Below are 22383 nucleotides of genomic sequence, written 5' to 3'. Positions count from 1 at the left end.
TTTCCTAGCGACTAAATCAAGTCCAATATCATCATGGATTCTTGCATTTTTTTGGCTTTTTTCTCATTTTTCTTATTTATCATGGTTTGTAATGAATTTTCTAATGTGAGCTTTGGTTTTGAGGCTGCAATATGGAGTTCAGGACACAAGAGGAAGGTTCTTTTTCAATGAGGGCACAGCTGTTGGCTTGCTCCACTTCTGGCTTGCTGTCATTGTTTTGGGTGCCTCAGCCGATTTGTGGTTTCTTGAGTGGCAATTTCCTAAATGTTTTCTGGGTCTGAGTCGGTTTTGCCTTCCTATTCCCAAATTTTGTATTCTGATGCAATACAAGCATGTTTTGGAGAGTAGCCATTATGAAAGAAAAAAAAAAAAAACACAGCGCATTGCCATTTCAGGATTAGAAATCTACAGGCAACACAACCAAGATGAGTTTCTGTGTTTTGGAAAATGACATAGAACGCTTCTGCTGAGGGGACAGATTCTAATTCCCTCCCAAATGAGTGTGAGTGCGATATTGAGGTGAATTCAATCAGAATTCCAGAGTCAGTCTGTGGAAGGGGGGGATGAATCTGGAAACAGCCAGTTTCTTTGTGTCTAAATCCAGCCAAATATCACAAAGGACTCTTGCATTTCTTTGGCTTTTTCACATTTCCCTTATTTATCATGGTTTGTAATGAATTTTCTGATGTGAACTTTGGTTTTGAGGCTGCAATATAGAGTTCAGGGCACCGGAGGAATGGTCTTTTTCAAACAGGACACAGCTGTTGGTTTGCTCCAATTCTGGCTATTGTCTTTGTTTTGGGTGCCTCAGCTGAAATTTGGTTTCTTGAGTTTCACTGGGATTGTCAGGTTAATTCAGTCAGAATTCCACAGGCAGTCAGCTTTAGTGGTGGATGAATCTGGGAACAGCCAGTTTCCTTGCAACTAAATCACACCCAATATCATTATGGATTCTTGCATTTCTTTGGCTTTTTCACTTTTTTCTTATTTATCATGGTTTGTAATGAATTTTCTGATGTGAGCTTTGGTTTTGAGGCTGCAATATGGAGTTCAGGGCACAAGAGGATGGTTCTTTTTCAATCAGGGCACAGCTGTTGGCTTGCTCCACTTCTGGCTTGCTGTCATTGTTTTGAGTGCCTCAGCCGATTTGTGGTTTCTTGTGTGGCAATTTCCCAAATGTTTTCAGGGTCTGAGTTGGTTTTGCCTTCTTCCTTCCCAAATTTTGTATTCTGATGCAATGCAAAGAAGAGTTTGTACAGAATAGCCATTATGAAATAAAAAACCCAACAAATAGGCATTTGAAGCTTAGAAATCTACAGGTAACATGACCAAGGTGAGTTTTTGTGTTTTGGAAAAAAAAATGGAACACTTTGGCTGAGGTGACAGATATTAACTGCCTCCAAACTGAGTTTCACTGTGATTTTCAGGTTAATTCAGTCAGAATTCCACAGGCAGTCAGCTGGAGGGGTGGATGAATCCAGGAACAGCCGGTTGCCTAGCGACTAAATCAAGCCCTATATCATTATGGATTCTTGCATTTCTTTGGCTTTTTTCTCTTTTTCTTATTTATCATGGTTTGTAAAGAATTTTCTGATGTGAGCTTTGGTTTTGAGACTGGCGTATTGAGTTCAGGGCACAAGAGGAAGGTTCTTTTTCAATCAGGGCACAGCTGTTGGCTTGCTCCAATTCTGGCTTGCTGTCATTGTTTTGGGTGCCTCAGCCGATTTGTGGTTTCTTGTGTGGCAATTTCCTAAATGTTTTCGGGGTCTGAGTTGGTTTTGCCTTCTTCCTTCCCAAATTTTGTATTCTGATGCAATACAAGCAAGATTTTGGACAGAGTAGCCATTATGAAAGAAAAAAAAAAAACACAGCAAATTGACCTTTTAGGATTAGAAATCCATAGGCAACACAACCAAGGTGAGATTCTGTGTTTTGGAAAATGCCATGGAACGCTTCTGCTGAGGTGACAGATTCTAATTCCCTCCAAATGGAGTGTGAGAGCGATTTTGAGGTGAATTCAATCAGAATTCCAAAGTCAGTCTGTGGAAGGGGGGGATGAATCTGGAAACAGCCAGTTTCTTTGTGTCTAAATCCTGCCAAATATCACAAAGGACTCTTGCATTTCTTTGGCTTTTTCACATTTCCCTTATTTATCATGGTTTGTAATGAATTTTCTGATGTGAGCTTTGGTTTTGAGGCTGGCATATTGAGTTCAGGGCGCAAGAGGAAGGTTCTTTTTCAATCAGGGCACAGCTGTTGGCTTGCTCCAATTCTGGCTTGCTGTCATTGTTTTGGGTGCCTCAGCCGATTTGTGGTTTCTTGAGTGCCAATTTCCTAAATGTTTTCTGGGTCTGAGTCGGTTTTGCCTTCTTATTCCCAAATTTTGTATTCTGATGCAATACAAGCAAGATTTTGGAGAGTAGCCATTATGAAAGAAAGAAAAAAAAAAAAAAAACACAGCGCATTGCCCTTTCAGGATTAGAAATCTACAGGCAACACGACCAAGATGAGTTTCTGTGTTTTGGAAAATGACATAGAACGCTTCTGCTGAGGGGACAGATTCGAATTCCCTCCCAAATGAGTGTGAGTGTGATTTTGAGGTGAATTCAATCAGAATTCCAGAGTCAGTCTGTGGAAGGGGGGGATGTATCTGGAAACAGCCAGTTTCTTTGTGTCTAAATCCAGCCAAATATCAGAAAGGACTCTTGCATTTCTTTGGCTTTTTCACATTTCCCTTATTTATCATGGTTTGTAATGAATTTTCTGATGTGACCTTTGGTTTTGAGGCTGCAATATAGAGTTCAGTGCACAGGAGGAATGGTCTTTTTCAAACAGGGTATAGCTGTTGGCCTGCTTCAATTCTGGCTTGCTGTCATTGTTTTGGGTGCCTCAGCCGATTTGTGGTTTCTTGTGTGGCAATTTCCTAAATGTTTTCTGGGTCTGAGTTGGTTTTGCCTTCTTCATTCCCAAATTCTGTATTCTGACGCAACACAAACAAGAGTTTGGACAGAGTAGCCATTATGAAATTAAAAACATTACAAATGGGCATTTGAAGAATATAAATCTACAGGTAACACGACCAAGGTGAGTTTTTGTGTTTTGGAAAATCAAATGGAACACTTTGGCTGAGGTGACAGATATTAATTGCCTCCAAACTGAGTTTCACTGTGATTTTCAGGTTAATTCAGTCAGAATTCCACAGGCATCAGCTGCAGGTGTGGATGAATCCGGGAACAGCCGGTTTCCTAGCGACTAAATCAAGTCCAATATCATCATGGATTCTTGCATTTTTTTGGCTTTTTTCTCATTTTTCTTATTTATCATGGTTTGTAATGAATTTTCTAATGTGAGCTTTGGTTTTGAGGCTGCAATATGGAGTTCAGGACACAAGAGGAAGGTTCTTTTTCAATGAGGGCACAGCTGTTGGCTTGCTCCACTTCTGGCTTGCTGTCATTGTTTTGGGTGCCTCAGCCGATTTGTGGTTTCTTGAGTGGCAATTTCCTAAATGTTTTCTGGGTCTGAGTCGGTTTTGCCTTCCTATTCCCAAATTTTGTATTCTGATGCAATACAAGCATGTTTTGGAGAGTAGCCATTATGAAAGAAAAAAAAAAAAACACAGCGCATTGCCATTTCAGGATTAGAAATCTACAGGCAACACAACCAAGATGAGTTTCTGTGTTTTGGAAAATGACATAGAACGCTTCTGCTGAGGGGACAGATTCTAATTCCCTCCCAAATGAGTGTGAGTGCGATATTTAGGTGAATTCAATCAGAATTCCAGAGTCAGTCTGTGGAAGGGGGGGATGAATCTGGAAACAGCCAGTTTCTTTGTGTCTAAATCCAGCCAAATATCACAAAGGACTCTTGCATTTCTTTGGCTTTTTCACATTTCCCTTATTTATCATGGTTTGTAATGAATTTTCTGATGTGAACTTTGGTTTTGAGGCTGCAATATAGAGTTCAGGGCACCGGAGGAATGGTCTTTTTCAAACAGGACACAGCTGTTGGTTTGCTCCAATTCTGGCTATTGTCTTTGTTTTGGGTGCCTCAGCTGAAATTTGGTTTCTTGAGTTTCACTGGGATTGTCAGGTTAATTCAGTCAGAATTCCACAGGCAGTCAGCTTTAGTGGTGGATGAATCTGGGAACAGCCAGTTTCCTTGCAACTAAATCACACCCAATATCATTATGGATTCTTGCATTTCTTTGGCTTTTTCACTTTTTTCTTATTTATCATGGTTTGTAATGAATTTTCTGATGTGAGCTTTGGTTTTGAGGCTGCAATATGGAGTTCAGGGCAGAAGAGGATGGTTCTTTTTCAATCAGGGCACAGCTGTTGGCTTGCTCCACTTCTGGCTTGCTGTCATTGTTTTGAGTGCCTCAGCCGATTTGTGGTTTCTTGTGTGGCAATTTCCCAAATGTTTTCAGGGTCTGAGTTGGTTTTGCCTTCTTCCTTCCCAAATTTTGTATTCTGATGCAATGCAAAGAAGAGTTTGTACAGAATAGCCATTATGAAATAAAAAACCCAACAAATAGGCATTTGAAGCTTAGAAATCTACAGGTAACATGACCAAGGTGAGTTTTTGTGTTTTGGAAAAAAAAAATGGAACACTTTGGCTGAGGTGACAGATATTAACTGCCTCCAAACTGAGTTTCACTGTGATTTTCAGGTTAATTCAGTCAGAATTCCACAGGCAGTCAGCTGGAGGGGTGGATGAATCCAGGAACAGCCGGTTGCCTAGCGACTAAATCAAGCCCTATATCATTATGGATTCTTGCATTTCTTTGGCTTTTTTCTCTTTTTCTTATTTATCATGGTTTGTAAAGAATTTTCTGATGTGAGCTTTGGTTTTGAGACTGGCGTATTGAGTTCAGGGCACAAGAGGAAGGTTCTTTTTCAATCAGGGCACAGCTGTTGGCTTGCTCCAATTCTGGCTTGCTGTCATTGTTTTGGGTGCCTCAGCCGATTTGTGGTTTCTTGTGTGGCAATTTCCTAAATGTTTTCGGGGTCTGAGTTGGTTTTGCCTTCTTCCTTCCCAAATTTTGTATTCTGATGCAATACAAGCAAGATTTTGGACAGAGTAGCCATTATGAAAGAAAAAAAAAAAAGCGCATTGCCCTTTCAGGATTAGAAATCTACAGGCAACAAGACCAAGATTAGTTTCTGTGTTTTGGAAAATGACATAGAACGCTTCTGCTGAGGGGACAGATTGTAATTCCCTCCAAATGGAGTGTGAGAGCGATATTGAGGTGAATTCAATCAGAATTCCAAAGTCAGTCTGTGGAAGGGGGGGATGAATCTGGAAACAGCCAGTTTCTTTGTGTCTAAATCCAGCCAAATATCAGAAAGGACTCTTGCATTTCTTTGGCTTTTTCACATTTCCCTTATTTATCATGGTTTGTAATGAATTTTCTGATGTGACCTTTGGTTTTGAGGCTGCAATATAGAGTTCAGGGCACCAGAGGAATGGTCTTTTTCAAACAGGGCACAGCTGTTGGCCTGCTCCAATTCTGGCTATTGTCTTTGTTTTGGGTGCCTCAGCTGAAATTTGGTTTCTTGAGTTTCACTGGGATTGTCAGGTTAATTCAGTCAGAATTCCACAGGCAGTCAGCTTTAGTGGTGGATGAATCTGGGAACAGCCAGTTTCCTTGCAACTAAATCAAACCCAATATCATTATGGATTCTTAGATTTCTTTGGCTTTTTTCTCTTTTTTCTTATTTATCATGGTTTGTAATGAATTTTCTGATGTGAGCTTTGGTTGAGGCTGCAATATGGAGTTCAGGGCAGAAGAGGATGGTTCTTTTTCAATCAGGGCACAGCTGTTGGCTTGCTCCACTTCTGGCTTGCTGTCATTGTTTTGAGTGCCTCAGCCGATTTGTGGTTTCTTGTGTGGCAATTTCCCAAATGTTTTCAGGGTCTGAGTTGGCTTTGCCTTCTTCCTTCCCAAATTTTGTATTCTGATGCAATTTAAAGAAGACTTTGTACAGAATAGCCATTATGAAAGAAAAAACACAACAAATAGGCGTTTGAAGCTTAGAAATCTACAGGTAACATGACCAAGGTGAGTTTTTGTGTTTATGAAAATAAAATGGAACACTTTGGCTGAGGTGACAGATATTAATTGCCTCCAAACTGAGTTTCACTGTGATTTTCAGGTTAATTCAGTCAGAATTCCACAGGCTGTCAGCTGGAGGGGTGGATGTATCTGGGAACAGCCGGTTTCCTAGCGACTAAATCAAGCCCTATATCATTATGAATTCTTGCATTTTTTTGGCTTTTCTCTCTTTTTTCTTATTTATCATGGTTTGTAATGAATTTTCTGATGTGAGCTTTGGTTTTGAGACTGCAATATAGAGTTCAGGGCATCGGAGGAATGGTCTTTTTCAAACAGGGCACAGCTGTTGGTGTGCTCAAATTCTGGCTATTGTCTTTGTTTTGGGTGCCTCAGCTGAAATTTGGTTTCTTGAGTTTCACTGGGATTGTCAGGTTAATTCAGTCAGAATTCCACAGGCAGTCAGCTTTAGTGGTGGATGAATCTGGGAACAGCCGGTTTCCTTGCAACTAAATCAAACCCAATATCATTATGGATTCTTGCATTTCTTTGGCTTTTTTCTCTTTTTTCTTATTTATCATGGTTTGTAATGAATTTTCTGATGTGAGCTTTGGTTTTGAGGCTGCAATATGGAGTTCAGGGCACAAGAGGATGGTTCTTTTTCAATCAGGGCACAGCTGTTGGCTTGCTCCACTTCTGGCTTGCTGTCATTGTTTTGAGTGCCTCAGCCGATTTGTGGTTTCTAGTGTGGCAATTTCCCAAATGTTTTCAGGTCTGTGTTGGCTTTGCCTTCTTCCTTCCCAAATTTTGTATTCTGATGCAATGCAAAGAAGAGTTTGTACAGAATAGCCATTATGAAATAAAAAAAACACAACAAATAGGCGTTTGAAACTTAGAAATCTACAGGTAACATGACCAAGGTGAGTTTTTGTGTTTATGAAAATCAAATGGAACACTTTGGCTGAGGTGACAGATATTAATTGCCTCCAAACTGAGTTTCACTTTGATTTTCAGGTTAATTCAGTCAGAATTCCACAGGCAGTCAGCTGGAGGGGTGGATGAATCTGGGAACAGCCGGTTTCCTAGCGACTAAATCAAGCCCTATATCATTATGGATTCTTGCATTTTTTGGCTTTTTTCCATTTTTCTTATTTATCATGGTTTGTAATGAATTTTCTGATGTGAGCTTTGGTTTTGAGGCTGGCATATTGAGTTCAGGGCACAAGAGGAAGGTTCTTTTTCAATCAGGGCACAGCTGTTGGCTTGCTCCACTTCTGGCTTGCTGTCATTGTTTTGGGTGCCTCAGCCGATTTGTGGTTTCTTGTGTGGCAATTTCCTAAATGTTTTCGGGGTCTGAGTTGGTTTTGCCTTCTTCCTTCCCAAATTTTGTATTCTGATGCAATACAAGCAAGATTTTGGACAGAGTAGCCATTATGAAAGAAAAAAAAAACACAGCAAATTGACCTTTCAGGATTAGAAATCCATAGGCAACACAACCAAGGTGAGATTCTCTGTTTTAGAAAATGCCATGGAACGCTTCTGCTGAGGGGACAGATTCTAATTCCCTCCAAATGGAGTGTGAGAGCGATTTTGAGGTGAATTCAATCAGAATTCCAGAGTCAGTCTGTGGAAGGGGGGGATGAATCTGGAAACAGCCAGTTTCTTTGTGTCTAAATCCTGCCAAATATCACAAAGGACTCTTGCATTTCTTTGGCTTTTTCACATTTCCCTTATTTATCATGGTTTGTAATGAATTTTCTGATGTGAGCTTTGGTTTTCAGACTGCAATATTGAGTTCAGGGCACAAGAGGAAGGTTCTTTTTCAATGAGGGCACAGCTGTTGGCTTGCTCCAATTCTGGCTTGCTGTCATTGTTTTGGATGCCTCAGCTGATTTCTGGTTTCTTGAGTGGAAATTTCCTAAATGTTTTCTGGGTCTGAGTCGGTTTTGCCTTCTTATTCCCAAATTTTGGATTCTGATGCAATGCAAAGAAGAGTTTGTAAAGAATAGCAATTATGAAATAAAAAACAAAAAAAATAGGTGTTTGAAGCTTAGAAATCTACAGGTAAGATGACCAAGGTGAGTTTTTGTGTTTATGAAAATAAAATGGAATACTTTGGCTGAGGTGACAGATATTAATTGCCTCCAAACTGAGTTTCACTGTGATTTTCAGGTTAATTCAGTCAGAATTTCAAGGGCAGTCAGCTGGAGGGGTGGATGAATCCGGGAACAGCCGGTTTCCTAGCGACTAAATCAAGCCCTATATCATTATGGATTCTTGCATTTTTTTGGCTTTTTTCTCTTTTTTCTTATTTATCATGGTTTGTAATGAATTTTCTGATGTGAGCTTTGGTTTTGAGGCTGGCATACTGAGTTCAGGGCACAAGAGGAAGGTTCTTTTTCAATCAGGGCACAGCTGTTGGCTTGCTCCAATTCTGGCTTGCTGTCATTGTTTTGGGTGCCTCAGCTGATTTGTGGTTTCTTGTGTGGCAATTTCCTAAATGTTTTCGGGGTCTGAGTTGGTTTTGTCTTCTTCCTTCCCAAATTTTGTATTCTGATGCAATACAAGCAAGATTTTGGACAGAGTAGCCATTATGAAAGAAAAAAAAAAAAACACAGCAAATTGACCTTTCAGGATTAGAAATCCATAGGCAACACAACCAAGATGAGATTCTGTGTTTTGGAAAATGACATGGAACGCTTCTGCTGAGGTGACAGATTCTAATGCCCTCCAAATGGAGTGTGAGAGCGATTTTGAGGTGAATTCAATCAGAATTCCAAAGTCAGTCTGTGGAAGGGGGGGATGAATCTGGAAACAGCCAGTTTCTTTGTGTCTAAATCCTGCCAAATATCACAAAGGACTCTTGCATTTCTTTGGCTTTTTCACATTTCCCTTATTTATCATGGTTTGTAATGAATTTTCTGATGTGAGCTTTGGTTTTGAGACTGCAATATAGAGTTCAGGGCACAAGAGGAAGGTTCTTTTTCAATCAGGGCACAGCTGTTGGCTTGCTCCAATTCTGGCTTGCTGTCATTGTTTTGGGTGCCTCAGCTGATTTGTGGTTTCTTGAGTGCCAATTTCCTAAATATTTTCTGGGTCTGAGTCGGTTTTGCCTTCTTATTCCCAAATTTTGTATTCTGATGCAATACAAGCAAGATTTTGGAGAGTAGCCATTATGAAAGAAAAAAAAAAAGCGCATTGCCCTTTCAGGATTAGAAATCTACAGGCAACACGACCAAGATTAGTTTCTGTGTTTTGGAAAATGACATAGAACGCTTCTGCTGAGGGGACAGATTGTAATTCCCTCCAAATGGAGTGTGAGAGCGATTTTGAGGTGAATTCAATCAGAATTCCAAAGTCAGTCTGTGGAAGGGGGGGATGAATCTGGAAACAGCCAGTTTCTTTGTGTCTAAATCCAGCCAAATATCACAAAGTGCTCTTGCATTTCTTTGGCTTTTTCACATTTCCCTCATTTATCATGGTTTGTAATGAATTTTCTGATGTGAGCTTTGGTTTTCAGACTGCAATATAGAGTTCAGGGCACCTGAGGAATGGTCTTTTTCAATCAGGGCACAGCTGTTGGCCTGCTCCAATTCTGGCTATTGTCTTTGTTTTGGGTGCCTCAGCTGATATTTGGTTTCTTGAGTTTCACTGCGATTGTCAGGTTAATTCAGTCAGAATTCCACAGACAGTCAGCTTTAGTGGTGGATGAATCTGGGAACAGCCGGTTTCCTTGCAACTAAATCAAACCCAATATCATTATGGATTCTTGCATTTCTTTGGCTTTTTTCTCTTTTTTCTTATTTATCATGGTTTGTAATGAATTTTCTGATGTGAGCTTTGGTTTTGAGGCTGGCATATTGAGTTCAGGGCACAAGAGGAAGGTTCTTTTTCAATCAGGGCACAGCTGTTGGCTTGCTCCACTTCTGGCTTACTGTCATTGTTTTGAGTGCCTCAGCCGATTTGTGGTTTCTTGTGTGGCAATTTCCCAAATGTTTTCAGGGTCTGAGTTGGCTTTGCCTTCTTCCTTCCCAAATTTTGTATTCTGATGCAATGCAAAGAAGAGTTTGTACAGAATAGCCATTATGAAAGAAAAAACACAACAAATAGGCGTTTGAAGCTTAGAAATCTACTGGTAACATGACCAAGGTGAGTTTTTGTGTTTTGGAAAATCAAATGGAACACTTTGGCTGAGGTGACAGATATTAATTGCCTCCAAACTGAGTTTCACTGTGATTTTCAGGTTAATTCAGTCAGAATTCCACAGGCTGTCAGCTGGAGGGGTGGATGAATCCGGGAACAGCCGGTTTCCTAGCGACTAAATCAAGCCCTATATCATTATGGATTCTTGCATTTTTTTGGCTTTTTTCTCTTTTTTCTTATTTATCATGGTTTGTAATGAATTTTCTGATGTGAGCTTTGGTTTTGAGGCTGGCATATTGAGTTCAGGGTACAAGAGGAAGGTTCTTTTTCAATCAGGGCACAGCTGTTGGCTTGCTCCACTTCAGGCTTGCTGTCATTGTTTTGGGTGCCTCAGCTGATTTGTGGTTTCTTGTGTGGCAATTTCCTAAATGTTTTCGGGGTCTGAGTTGGTTTTGCCTTCTTCCTTCCCAATTTTTGTATTCTGATGCAATACAAGCAAGATTTTGGACAGAGTAGCCATTATGAAAGAAAAAAAAAAACACAGCAAATTGACCTTTCAGGATTAGAAATCCATAGGCAACACAACCAAGGTGAGATTCTGTGTTTTGGAAAATGACATGGAACGCTTCTGCTGAGGTGACAGATTCTAATTCCCTCCAAATGGAGTGTGAGAGCCATCTTGAGGAGAATTCAATCAGAATTCCAAAGTCAGTCTGTGGAAGGGGGGGATGAATCTGGAAACAGCCAGTTTCTTTGTGTCTAAATCCTGCCAAATATCACAAAGGACTCTTGCATTTCTTTGGCTTTTTTCTTTTTTTCTTATTTATCATGGTTTGTAATGAATTTTCTGATGTGAGCTTTGGTTTTGAGGCTGGCGTATTGAGTTCAGGGCACAAGAGGAAGGTTCTTTTTCAATCAGGGCACAGCTGTTGGCTTGCTCCACTTCTGGCTTGCTGTCATTGTTTTGGGTACCTCAGCTGATTTGTGGTTTCTTGTGTGGCAATTTCCTAAATGTTTTCTGGGTCTGAGTTGGTTTTGCCTTCTTCCTTCCCAAATTTTGTATTCTGATGCAATACAAGCAAAATTTTGGACAGAGTAGCCATTATGAAAGAAAAAAAAAACACAGCAAATTTACCATTCAGGATTAGAAATCCATAGGCAACACAACCAAGGTGAGATTCTGTGTTTTGGAAAATGACATGGAACGCTTCTGCTGAGGGGACAGATTCTAATTCCCTCCAAATGGAGTGTGAGAGCGATCTTGAGGTGAATTCAATCAGAATTCCAAAGTCAGTCTGTGGAAGGGGGGGATGAATCTGGAAACAGCCACTTTCTTTGTGTCTAAATCCTGCCAAATATCACAAAGGACTCTTGCATTTCTTTGGCTTTTTCACATTTCCCTTATTTATCATGGTTTGTAATGAATTTTCTGATGTGAGCTTTGGTTTTGAGGCTGGCGTATTGAGTTCAGGGCACAAGAGGAAGGTTCTTTTTCAATCAGGGCACAGCTGTTGGCTTGCTCCACTTCTGGCTTGCTGTCATTGTTTTGGGTGCCTCAGCTGATTTGTGGTTTCTTGTGTGGCAATTTCCTAAATGTTTTCTGGGTCTGAGTCGGTTTTGCCTTCTTATTCCCAAAGTTTGTATTCTGATGCAATACAAGCAAGATTTTGGAGAGTAGCCATTATGAAAGAAAGAAAAAAAAAAAAAACACAGCGCATTGCCCTTTCAGGATTAGAAATCTACAGGAAACACGACCAAGATGAGTTTCTGTGTTTTGGAAAATGACATAGAACGCTTCTGCTGAGGGGACAGATTCTAATTCCCTCCCAAATGAGTGTGAGTGCGATTTTGAGGTGAATTCAATCAGAATTCCAAAGTCAGTCTGTGGAAGGGGGGGATGAATCTGGAAACAGCCAGTTTCCTTGTGTCTAAATCCAGCCAAATATCACAAAGTGCTCTTGCATTTCTTTGGCTTTTTTCTCTTTTTTCTTATTTATCATGGTTTGTAATTAATTTTCTCATGTGAGCTTTGGTTTTGAGGCTGGCATATTGAGTTCAGGGCAGAAGAGGATGGTTCTTTTTCAATCAGGGCACAGCTGTTGGCTGGCTGCAGTTCTGGCTTGCTGTCCTTATTTTGAGTACTTCAGCAGATTTGTGGTTTCTTGTGTGGCAATTTCCCAAATGTTTTCTGGGTCTGAGTTGGCTTTGCCTTCTTCCTTCCCAAATTTTGTATTCTGATGCAATGCAAAGAAGAGTTTGTACAGAGTAGCCATTATGAAATAAAAAACACAACAAATAGGCGTTTGAAGCTTAGAAATCTACAGGTAACATGACCAAGGTGAGTTTTTGTGTTTATGAAAATAAAATGGAACACTTTGGCTGAGGTGACAGATATTAATTGCCTCCAAACTGAGTTTCACTGTGATTTTCAGGTTAATTCAGTCAGAATTCCACAGGCAGTCAGCTGGAGGGGTGGATGAATCCGGGAGCAGCCGGTTTCCTTGTGACTAAATCAAGCCTTATATCATTATGGATTCTTGCATTTTTTTGGCTTTTTTCTCTTTTGTCGTATTTATCATGGTTTGTAATGAATTTTCTGATGTGAGCTTTGGTTTTGAGGCTGGCATATTGATTCAGGCACAAGAGGAAGGTTCTTTTTCAATCAGGGCACAGCTGTTGGCTTGCTCCAATTCTGGCTGGCTGTCATTGTTTTGGGTGTCTCAGCTGATTTGTGGTTTCTTGAGTGCCAATTTCCTAAATGTTTTCTGGGTCTGAGTCGGTTTTGCCTACTTATTCCCAAATTTTGTATTCTGATGCAATACAAGCAAGATTTTGGAGAGTAGCCATTATGAAAGAAAAAAAAAAAAAAAACACAGCGCATTGCCCTTTCAGGATTAGAAATCTACAGGCAACACGCCCAAGATGAGTTTCTGTGTTTTGGAAAAAGTCATGGAACCCTTCTGCTGAGGGGACAGATTTTAATTCACTCCAAATTGAGTGTGAGTGCGATTTTGAGGTGAATTCAATCAGAATTCCAAAGTCAGTCTGTGGAAGGTTGGGATGAATCTGGAAACAGCCAGTTTCCTTTTATCTGAATCCAGCCAAATATCAAAAAGAACTCTTGCATTTCTTTGGCTTTTTCACATTTCCCTTATTTATCATGGTTTGTAATGAATTTTCTGATGTGAGCTTTGGTTTTGAGGCTGCAATATAGAGTTCAGGGCACCGGAGGAATGGTCTTTTTCAAACAGGGCACAGCTGTTTGTGTGCTCTAATTCTGGCTTCCTGTCAGTGTTTTGGGTGCCTCAGCTGAAATTTGGTTTCTTGAGTTTCACTGCGATTGTCAGGTTAATTCAGTCAGAATTCCACAGGCAGTCAGCTTTAGTGGTGGATGAATCTGGGAACAGCCGGTTTCCTTGCAACTAAATCAAACCCAATATCATTATGGATTCTTGCATTTCTTTGGATTTTTCTCTTTTTTCTTATTTATCATGATTTGTAATGAATTTTCTGATATGAGCTTTGGTTTAGAGGCTGCAATATGCAGTTCAGGGAACCGGAGGAGGGTCTTTTTCAATCAGGGCACAGCTGTTGGCTTGCTCCACTTCTGGCTTGCTGTCATTGTTTTGGGTGCCTCAGCCGATTTGTGGTTTCTTGAGTGCCAATTTCCTAAATGTTTTCTGGGTCTGAGTCGGTTTTGCCTTCCCAAATTATTTCCAAATTTTGTATTTTGATGCAATACAAGCAAGATTTTGGAGAGTAGCCATTATGAAAGAAAAAAAAAAAAACACAGCGAATTGCCCTTTCAGGATTATAAATCTACAGGCTACACGACCAAGATGAGTTTCTGTGTTTTGGAAAATGACATAGAACCCTTCTGCTGAGGTGACAGATTCTAATTCCCTCCAAATTGAGTGTGAGTGCGATTTTGAGGTGAATTCAATCAGAATTCCAAAGTCAGTCTGTGGAAGGGGGGTATGAATCTGGAAACAGCCAGTTTCCTTGTATCTGAATCCAGCCAAATATCAAAAAGGACTCTTGCATTTCTTTGGCTTTTTCACATTTTCCTGATTTATCATGGTTTGTAATGAATTTTCTGATGTGAGCTTGGTTTTGAGGCTGCAATATGGAGTTCAGGGTACTGGAGGACCTGTCTTTTTCAAAGAGGGTACAGTTGTTGGCTTGCTGCAATTCTGGCTTGCTGTCATTGTTTTGGGTTCCTCAGCCAATTTGTGGTTTCCTGTGTGGCAATTTCCTAAATGTTCTCTGGGTCTGAGTTGGCTTTGCCTTCTTCCTTCCCAAATTTTGTATTCTGATGCAATGCATCGAGATTTCCGACAGAGTAGCCATTATGAAATAAAAAACACAACTAATAGGCATTTGAAGCTTAGAAATAAACAGGTAGCATGACCAAGGTGAGTTTTTGTGTTTTGGAAAATAAAATGGAACACTTTGGCTGAGGTGACAGATATTAATTGCCTCCAAACTGAGTTTCACTGCCATTTTCAGGTTAATTCAGTCAGAATTCCACAGGCTGTCAGCTGGAGGGGTGGATGAATCCGTGAACAGCTGGTTTCCTAGCGACTAAATCAAGCCCTATATCATCATGGATTCTTGCATTTTTTTGGCTTTTTTCTCTTTTTTCTTATTTATCATGGTTTGTAATGAATTTTCTGATGTGAGCTTTGGTTTTGAGGCTGGCATATTGAGTTCAGGGTACAAGAGGAAGGTTCTTTTTCAATCAGGGCACAGCTGTTGGCTTGCTCCAATTCTGGCTTGCTGTCATTGTTTTGGGTGCCTCAGCTGATTTGTGGTTTCTTGTGTGGCAATTTCCTAAATGTTCTCTGGGTCTGATTTGGTGTTGCCTTCTTCCTTCCCAAATTTTGTATTCTGATGCAATACAAGCAAGATTTTGGACAGAGTAGCCATTATGAAATAAAAAACACAACAAATAGGTGTTTGAAGCGTACAAATCTACAGGTAACATGACCAAGTTGTTTTTGTGTTTTGGAAAATGAAATGGAACATTTTGGCTGAGGTGACAGATATTAATTGCCTCCAAACTCAGTTTCACTGCGATTTTCAGGTTAATTCAGTTCATTCAGTTAGGATTCCACAGGATTGCATTTCTTCAGCTTTTTCACATTTCCCTTATTTATCATGGTTTGTATGAATTTTCTGATGTGAGCTTAGATTTGAGGCTGTCATATTGAGTTCAGGGCACAAGAGGAAGGTTCTTTTTCAATCAGGGCACAGCTGTTGGCTTGCTCCAATTCTGGCTTGCTGTCATTGTTTTGGGTGCCTCAGCTGATTTGTGGTTTCTTGTGTGGCAATTTCCTAAATGTTTTCTGGGTCTGAGTTGGTTTTGCCTTCTTCCTTCCCAAATTTTGTATTCTGATGCAATACAAGCAAGATTTTGGAGAGTAGCCATTATGAAAGAAAAAAAAAAACACAGCAAATTGACCTTTCAGGATTAGAAATCCATAGGCAACACAACCAAGATGAGATTCTGTGTTTTGGAAAATGACATGGAACGCTTCTGCTGAGGTGACAGATTCTAATTCCCTCCAAATGGAGTGTGAGAGCGATTTTGAGGTGAATTCAATCAGAATTCCAAAGTCAGTCTGTGGAAGGGGGGGATGAATCTGGAAACAGCCAGTTTCTTTGTGTCTAAATCCTGCCAAATATCACAAAGGACTCTTGCATTTCTTTGGCTTTTTCACATTTCCCTTATTTATCATGGTTTGTAATGAATTTTCTGATGTGAGCTTTGGTTTTGAGGCTGGCATTTTGAGTTCAGGGCACCTGAGGAATGGTCTTTTTCAAACAGGGCACAGCTGTTGGCCTGCTCCAATTCTGGCTATTGTCTTTGTTTTGGGTGCCTCAGCTGATATTTGGTTTCTTGAGTTTCACTGAGATTGTCAGGTTAATTCAGTCAGAATTCCACAGGCAGTCAGCTTTAGTGGTGGATGAATCTGGGAACAGCCGGTTTCCTTGCAACTAAATCAAACCCAATATCATTATGCATTCTTGCATTTCTTTGGCTTTTTTCTCTTTTTTCTTATTTATCATGATTTGTAATGAATTTTCTGATGTGAGCTTTGGTTTTGAGGCTGCAATATGGAGTTCAGGGCACAAGAGGATGGTTCTTTTTCAATCAGGGCACAGCTGTTGGCTTGCTCCACTTCTGGCTTGCTGTCATTGTTTTGAGTGCCTCAGCCGATTTGTGGTTTCTTGTGTGGCAATTTCCCAAATGTTTTCAGGGTCTGAGTTGGCTTTGCCTTCTTCCTTCCCAAATTTTGTATTCTGATGCAATGCAAAGAAGAGTTTGTACAGAATAGCCATTACGAAAGAAAAAACACAACTAATAGGCGTTTGAAGCTTAGAAATCTACAAGTAACACTACCAAGGTGAGTTTTTGTGTTTTGGAAAATAAAATGGAAACTTTGGCTGAGGTGACAGATATTAATTGCCTCCAAACTGAGTTTCACTGTGATTTTCAGGTGAATTCAGTCAGAATTCCACAGGCAGTCAGCTGGAGGGGTGGATGAATCCGGGAACAGCTGGTTTCCTTGCAACTAAATCAAGCCCAATATCACAAAGGACTCTTGCATTTCTTTGGCTTTTTTCTCATTTTTCTTATTTATCATGGTTTGTAATGAATTTTCTGATGTGAGTTTTGGTTTTGAGGCTGCAATATGGAGTTCAGGCACTGGATTAATGGTCTTTTTCAATCAGGGCACAGCTGTTGGCTTGCTCAAGTTCTGGATTGCTGTCATTTTTTTGGTGCCTCAGCTGAGTTTAGGTTTCTTGAGCGGCAAATCCTAAATGTTTTCTGAGTCTCAGTTGGATTTGCCTTCTTCCTTCCCAAATTTTGTATTCTGACGCAATATAAACAAGAGTTTGGACAGAGTAGCCATTATGAAATAAACAACACAACAAATATGCATTTGAAGCTTAGAAATCTACAGGTAACACGACCAAGGTGAGTTTTTGTGTTTTGGAAAATCAAATGGAACACTTTGGCTGAGGTGACAGATAGTAATTGCTTCCAAACCGAGTTTCACTGCGATTTTCATGTTAATTCAGTCAGAAACAACAGACACTCAGCTGGGAAGTATGGATGAATCTGGAAACAGCCATTAACAAGGGAATGATTCAAGCCCAATATCACTAAGAACTCCTGAATTTCTTTGGATTTTTTAGGATTTTTCTTATTTTTCATGGTTTGTAATGAATTTTCTGATGTGAGCTTTGGTTTTGAACCTGCAAGATGGAGTTCAGGGCACCGGAGGAATGGTCTTTTTCAATCAGGTAACAGCTGTTGGCTTACTCCAATTCTGTCTTCCATTCAAGGTTTTGGGTGCCTCAGTGTCCTTCAGTTTCTTGAGCGGCAATTTCCTAAATGTTTTCTGAATCTCAGTTGGTTTTGCCTTCTTCCTTCCCAAATTTTGTATTCTGACGCCATACAAACAAGATTTTGGGGAGAGCAGCCATTATGAAATAAAAAACACAACAAATAGGCTTGTGAAGCTTAGAAATCTACAGGTAACATGACCAAGGTGAGGTTTTGTGTTTTGCAAAATACAATGGAACACTTTGGCTGAGGTGACAAATATTAATTGCCTCCAAACTGAGTTTCACTGCGATTTTCAGGATAATACAGTCAGAATTCCACAGGCAGTCAGCTGAGGGTTGATGAATCCGGGAACAGCCGGTTTCCTTGCGACTCAATGAAGCCCAATATCATTATGGATTCTTGCATTTCTTTGGCTTTTTTCTCATTTTCCTTATTTTTCATGGTTTGTAATGAATTTTCTGATGTGACCTTTGGTTTTGAGGCTGGCATATTGAGTTCAGGGCACAAGAAGAAGGTTCTTTTTCAATCAGGGCACAGCTGTTGGCTTGCTCCAATTCTGGCTTGCTGTCATTGTTTTGGATGCCTCAGCTGACTTTTGCTTTTTGAGCCTCAATTTCCTAAAAGTTTTCTGGGTCTGAGTTGGTTTTGCCTTCTTCCTTCCCAAATTTTGTATTCTGACGCAATACAAACAAGATTTTGGGGAGAGCAGCCATTATGAAATAAAAAACACAACAAATAGGCTTGTGAAGCTTAGAAATCTACAGGTAACAAGAGCAAGGTGAGGTTTTGTGTTTTGGAAAATCAAATGGAACACTTTGGCTGAGGTGACAGATATTAATTGCCTCCAAACTGAGTTTCACTGCGATTTTCAGGTTAGTTAGGTCAGAATTCCACAGGCCATCACCTGGAGGGGTGGATGAATCTGGGAACAGCCGGTTTCCTTGCGACTAAATCCAGCCAAATACCATAAAGCTTCTTGTATTTCTTCGGCTTTTTTCTCATTTTTCTTATTTATCAAGGTTTGTAAGATTTTGGATAGAGTAGCCATTATGAAAGAAAAAAAAAAAAACACAGCAAATTGCCCTTTCAGGATTAGAAATCTACAGGCAACATGATCAAGATGAGTTTCTTTGTTTTGGAAAGTGACATGGAACCCTTCTGCTGAGGCGACAGATTCTAATTCCCTCCAAATTGAGTGTGAGTGCGATTTTGAGGTAAATTCAATCAGAATTCCAAAGTCAGTCTGTGGAAGGGGGGGACAAATCTGGAAACAGTCAGTTTCCTTGTGTCTAATCCAGCCAAATATCACAAAGAACTCTTGCATTTCTTTGGCTTTTTTCTCATTTTTCTTATTTATCATGGTTTGTAATGAATTTTCTGATGTGAGCTTTAGTTTTGAGGCTGCAATATGGAGTTCAGGGCACAAGAGGAAGGTTCTTTTTCAATCAGGGCACAGCTGTTGGCTTGCTCCAATTTTGGCTTGCTGTCATTGCTTTCGGTGCCTCAGCTGACTTTTGGTTTCTTAAGCGGCAATTTCATAAATGTTTTCTGGGTCTGAGTTCGTTTTGTCTTCTTCCTTTCCACATTTTGTATTCTGACACAATGCAAACAAGAGTTTGGGCACAGTAGCCAGTATGAAATAAAAAACACAACAAAAACAGACGGATTCCTTGCGACTAAATCAAGCCCAATATCATTATGGATTCTTGCATTTCTTGGCTTTTTTTGCATTTTTCTTATTTATCATGGTTTGTAATGAGTTTTCTGATGTGAGCTTTGGTTTTGAGGCTGGCATGTTGAGTTCAGGGCACTGGATTAATGGTCTTTTTCAAACATGGCACAGCTGTTGGCTAGCTCCAGTTCTATCTTTCTTTCATGCTTTTGGGTGCCTCAGCAGATGTGTGGTTTATTGAGCGGAAATTTCCTAAATGTTTTCTGGGTCTGAGTTGGTTTTGCCTTCTTCCTTGTCAAATTTTGTATTCTGAGGCAATACAAACAAGAGTTTGGACAGAGTAGCCATCATGAAATAAAAAAGAAAACAAATAGGCGTTTGAAGCTTAGAAATCTACAGGTAACACGAACAAGGTGAGTTTTTGTGTTTGGGAAAATCAAATGGAACACTTTGGCTGAGGTGACAGATTTCAATAGACTCTAAACTGAGTTTCACTGCGAATATCAGGTTAATTCAGTCAGAATTCCACAGGCAGTCACCTGGAGGGTTCGATGAATCCGGGAACAGCCGGTTTCCTTGTAACTAAATCCTACCCAATATCACTAAGAACTGGCGCATTTCTTTGCTCATTTCTCATTTTTCTTATTTATCCTGGTTTGTAATGAATTTTCTGATGTGAGCATCGATTTTGAGGCTGGCATATTGAGTTCAGGACACAAGAGGAAGGTTCTTTTTCAAACAGGGCACAGCTGTTGGCTTGCTCCAATTCTTTCTTGCTATCATTGTTTTGGGTGCCTCAGCCAATTTGTGGTTTCTTGAGTGGCAATTTCCTAAATGTTTTCTGGGTCTGAGTTGCTTTTGCCGTCTTCCTTGCCAAATTTTGTATTCTGACGCAATACGAACAAGAGTTTGGACAGAGTAGCCATTATGAAATAAAAACCACAGCAAATAGGGCTTTGAAGCTTATAAATCTACAGGTAACAAGACCGAGGTGAGTTTTTTTGTTTTGGCAAATAAAATGGAACACTTTGGCTGAGGTGACAAATATTAATTGCCTCCAAACTGAGTTTCACTGCGATTTACAGGTTAATTCAGTCAGAATTCCACAGGCAGTCAGCTGGAGGGATGGAAGAATCCGGGAACAGCCGGTTTCCTTGAGACTAAAAAAGCCCAATATCATTATGGATTCTTGCATTTCTTTGGCTTTTGTCTCATTTTTCTTATTTATCATGGTTTGTAATGTATTTTCTGATGTGAGCTTTGGTTTTGAGGCTGCAATATGGAGTTGAGGTCACAAAAGGAAGGAACTTTTTCAATCAGGGCACAGCTGTTGCCTTGCTCCAATTCTGGCTTGCTGTCATTGGTTTGGGTGCCTCAGCCGATTTCTGGTTTCTTCAGTGGCAATTTCCTAAATGTTTACTGGTTCAGAGTTGGTTTTGCCTTCTTATTCCCAAATTTTTTATTCTGACACAATGCAAACAATAGTTTGAAAGAGTAGCCATAATGAAATAAAAAAGAAAACAAATAGGCATTTGAAGCTACAGGTAACATGACCAAGTTGAGTTTTAGTGTTTTGGAAAATCAAATGGAACACTTTGGCTGAGGTGATAGATATTAATAGTCTCCAAACTGAGTTTCACTGCGATTTTCTGGATAATTCAGTCAGAAGTCCACAGGCATTCCCATGGAGGGGTGGATGAATCCGGGAACAGCCGGTTTCCTTGCGACTAAATGAAGTCCAATATCATTATGGATTCTTGCATTTCTTTGGCTTTTTTCTGATTTTTCTTATTTATCACAGTTTGTAATGAATTTTCTGATGTGACCTTTGGTTTTGAGGCTGGCATGTTGAGGTCAAGGCACCAGAGGAATGGTATTTTTCAATGAGGGCACAGCTGTTGGTTTACTTCAATTCTGCTTTGCTGTCATTTTTTTGTGTCCCTCAGGCGATTTGTGGATTCTTGGGTGGTAATTTCCTAAATGTTTTCTGGGTCTCAGTTGGTTTTGCCTTCTTATTCCCTAATTTTGTATTCTGATGCAATTCAAGCAGATTTTGGACAGAGTAGCCATTATGAAAGAAAAAAAAAACACAGCAAATTACCCTTTCAGGATTAGAAATCTACAGGCAACATGAGCAAGATGAGTTTCTGTGTTTTGGAAAATGACATGGAACCCTTCTGCTGAGGGGACAGATTCTAATTCCCTCCAAATTGAGTGTGAGTGCGATTTTGAGGTGAATTCAATCAGAATTCCAAAGTCAGTCTGTGGATGGGGGGGATGAATCTGGAAATAGCCAGTTTTCTATTGTGTAATTCCAGATAATTATCACAAAGGACTCTTGCATTTCTTTGGCTTTTTCACATTTCCCTGATTTATCATGGTTTGTAATGAATTTTCTGGTTTGAGCTTTGGTTTTGAGGCTGGCATATTGAGTTCAGGGCACAAGAGGAAGGTTCTTTTTCAATCAGGGCACAGCTGTTGGCTTGCTCCACTTCTGGCTTGCTGTCATTGTTTTGGGTGCCTCAGCCGATTTGTCGTTTCTTGTGTAGCAATTTCCTAAATGTTTTCTGATTCTCAGTTGGTTTTGCCTTCTTCCTTCCCAAATTTTGTATTCTTACGCAATAGAAACAAGAGTTTGGGCACAGTAGCCATTATGAAGTAAAAAACACAACAAATATGTGTTTGAAGCTTAGAAATCTACAGGTAACACGACCAAGGTTAGTTTTTGTGTTTTGGAAAATCAAATGAAACACTTTGGCTGAGGTGACAGATATTAATTGCCTCCAAACTGAGTTTCACTGTGATTTTCAGGTTAATTCAGTCAGAATTCCACAGGCAGTCAGCTGGAGTGGTGGATGAATCCGGGAACAGCCGGTTTCCTTGTGTCTAAATCCAGCCAAATATCACAAAGGACTCTTGCATTTCTTTGTTTTTTTCAAATTTCCCTTATTTATCCTGGTTTGTAATGAATTTTCTGATGTGAGCTTTGCTTTTGAGGCGGCAATATGGAGTTCAGGGCACCGGAGGAATGGTCTTTTTCAAACAGGGCAGAGCTGTTGGCTTGCTCCACTTCTGGCTTGCTGTCATTGTTTTGGGTGTCTCAGCTGACTTTTGGTTTCTTGAACGGCATTTTCCTAAATGATTACTGGGTCTGAG

The sequence above is a fragment of the Oryctolagus cuniculus genome, unplaced genomic scaffold (genome assembly GCF_964237555.1).
Source record: "Oryctolagus cuniculus unplaced genomic scaffold, mOryCun1.1 SCAFFOLD_45, whole genome shotgun sequence".
Lineage (NCBI taxonomy): Eukaryota > Metazoa > Chordata > Mammalia > Lagomorpha > Leporidae > Oryctolagus > Oryctolagus cuniculus.
The sequence above is the reverse complement of the archived record's forward strand: the minus strand, read 5'-3'. Positions refer to the sequence as shown.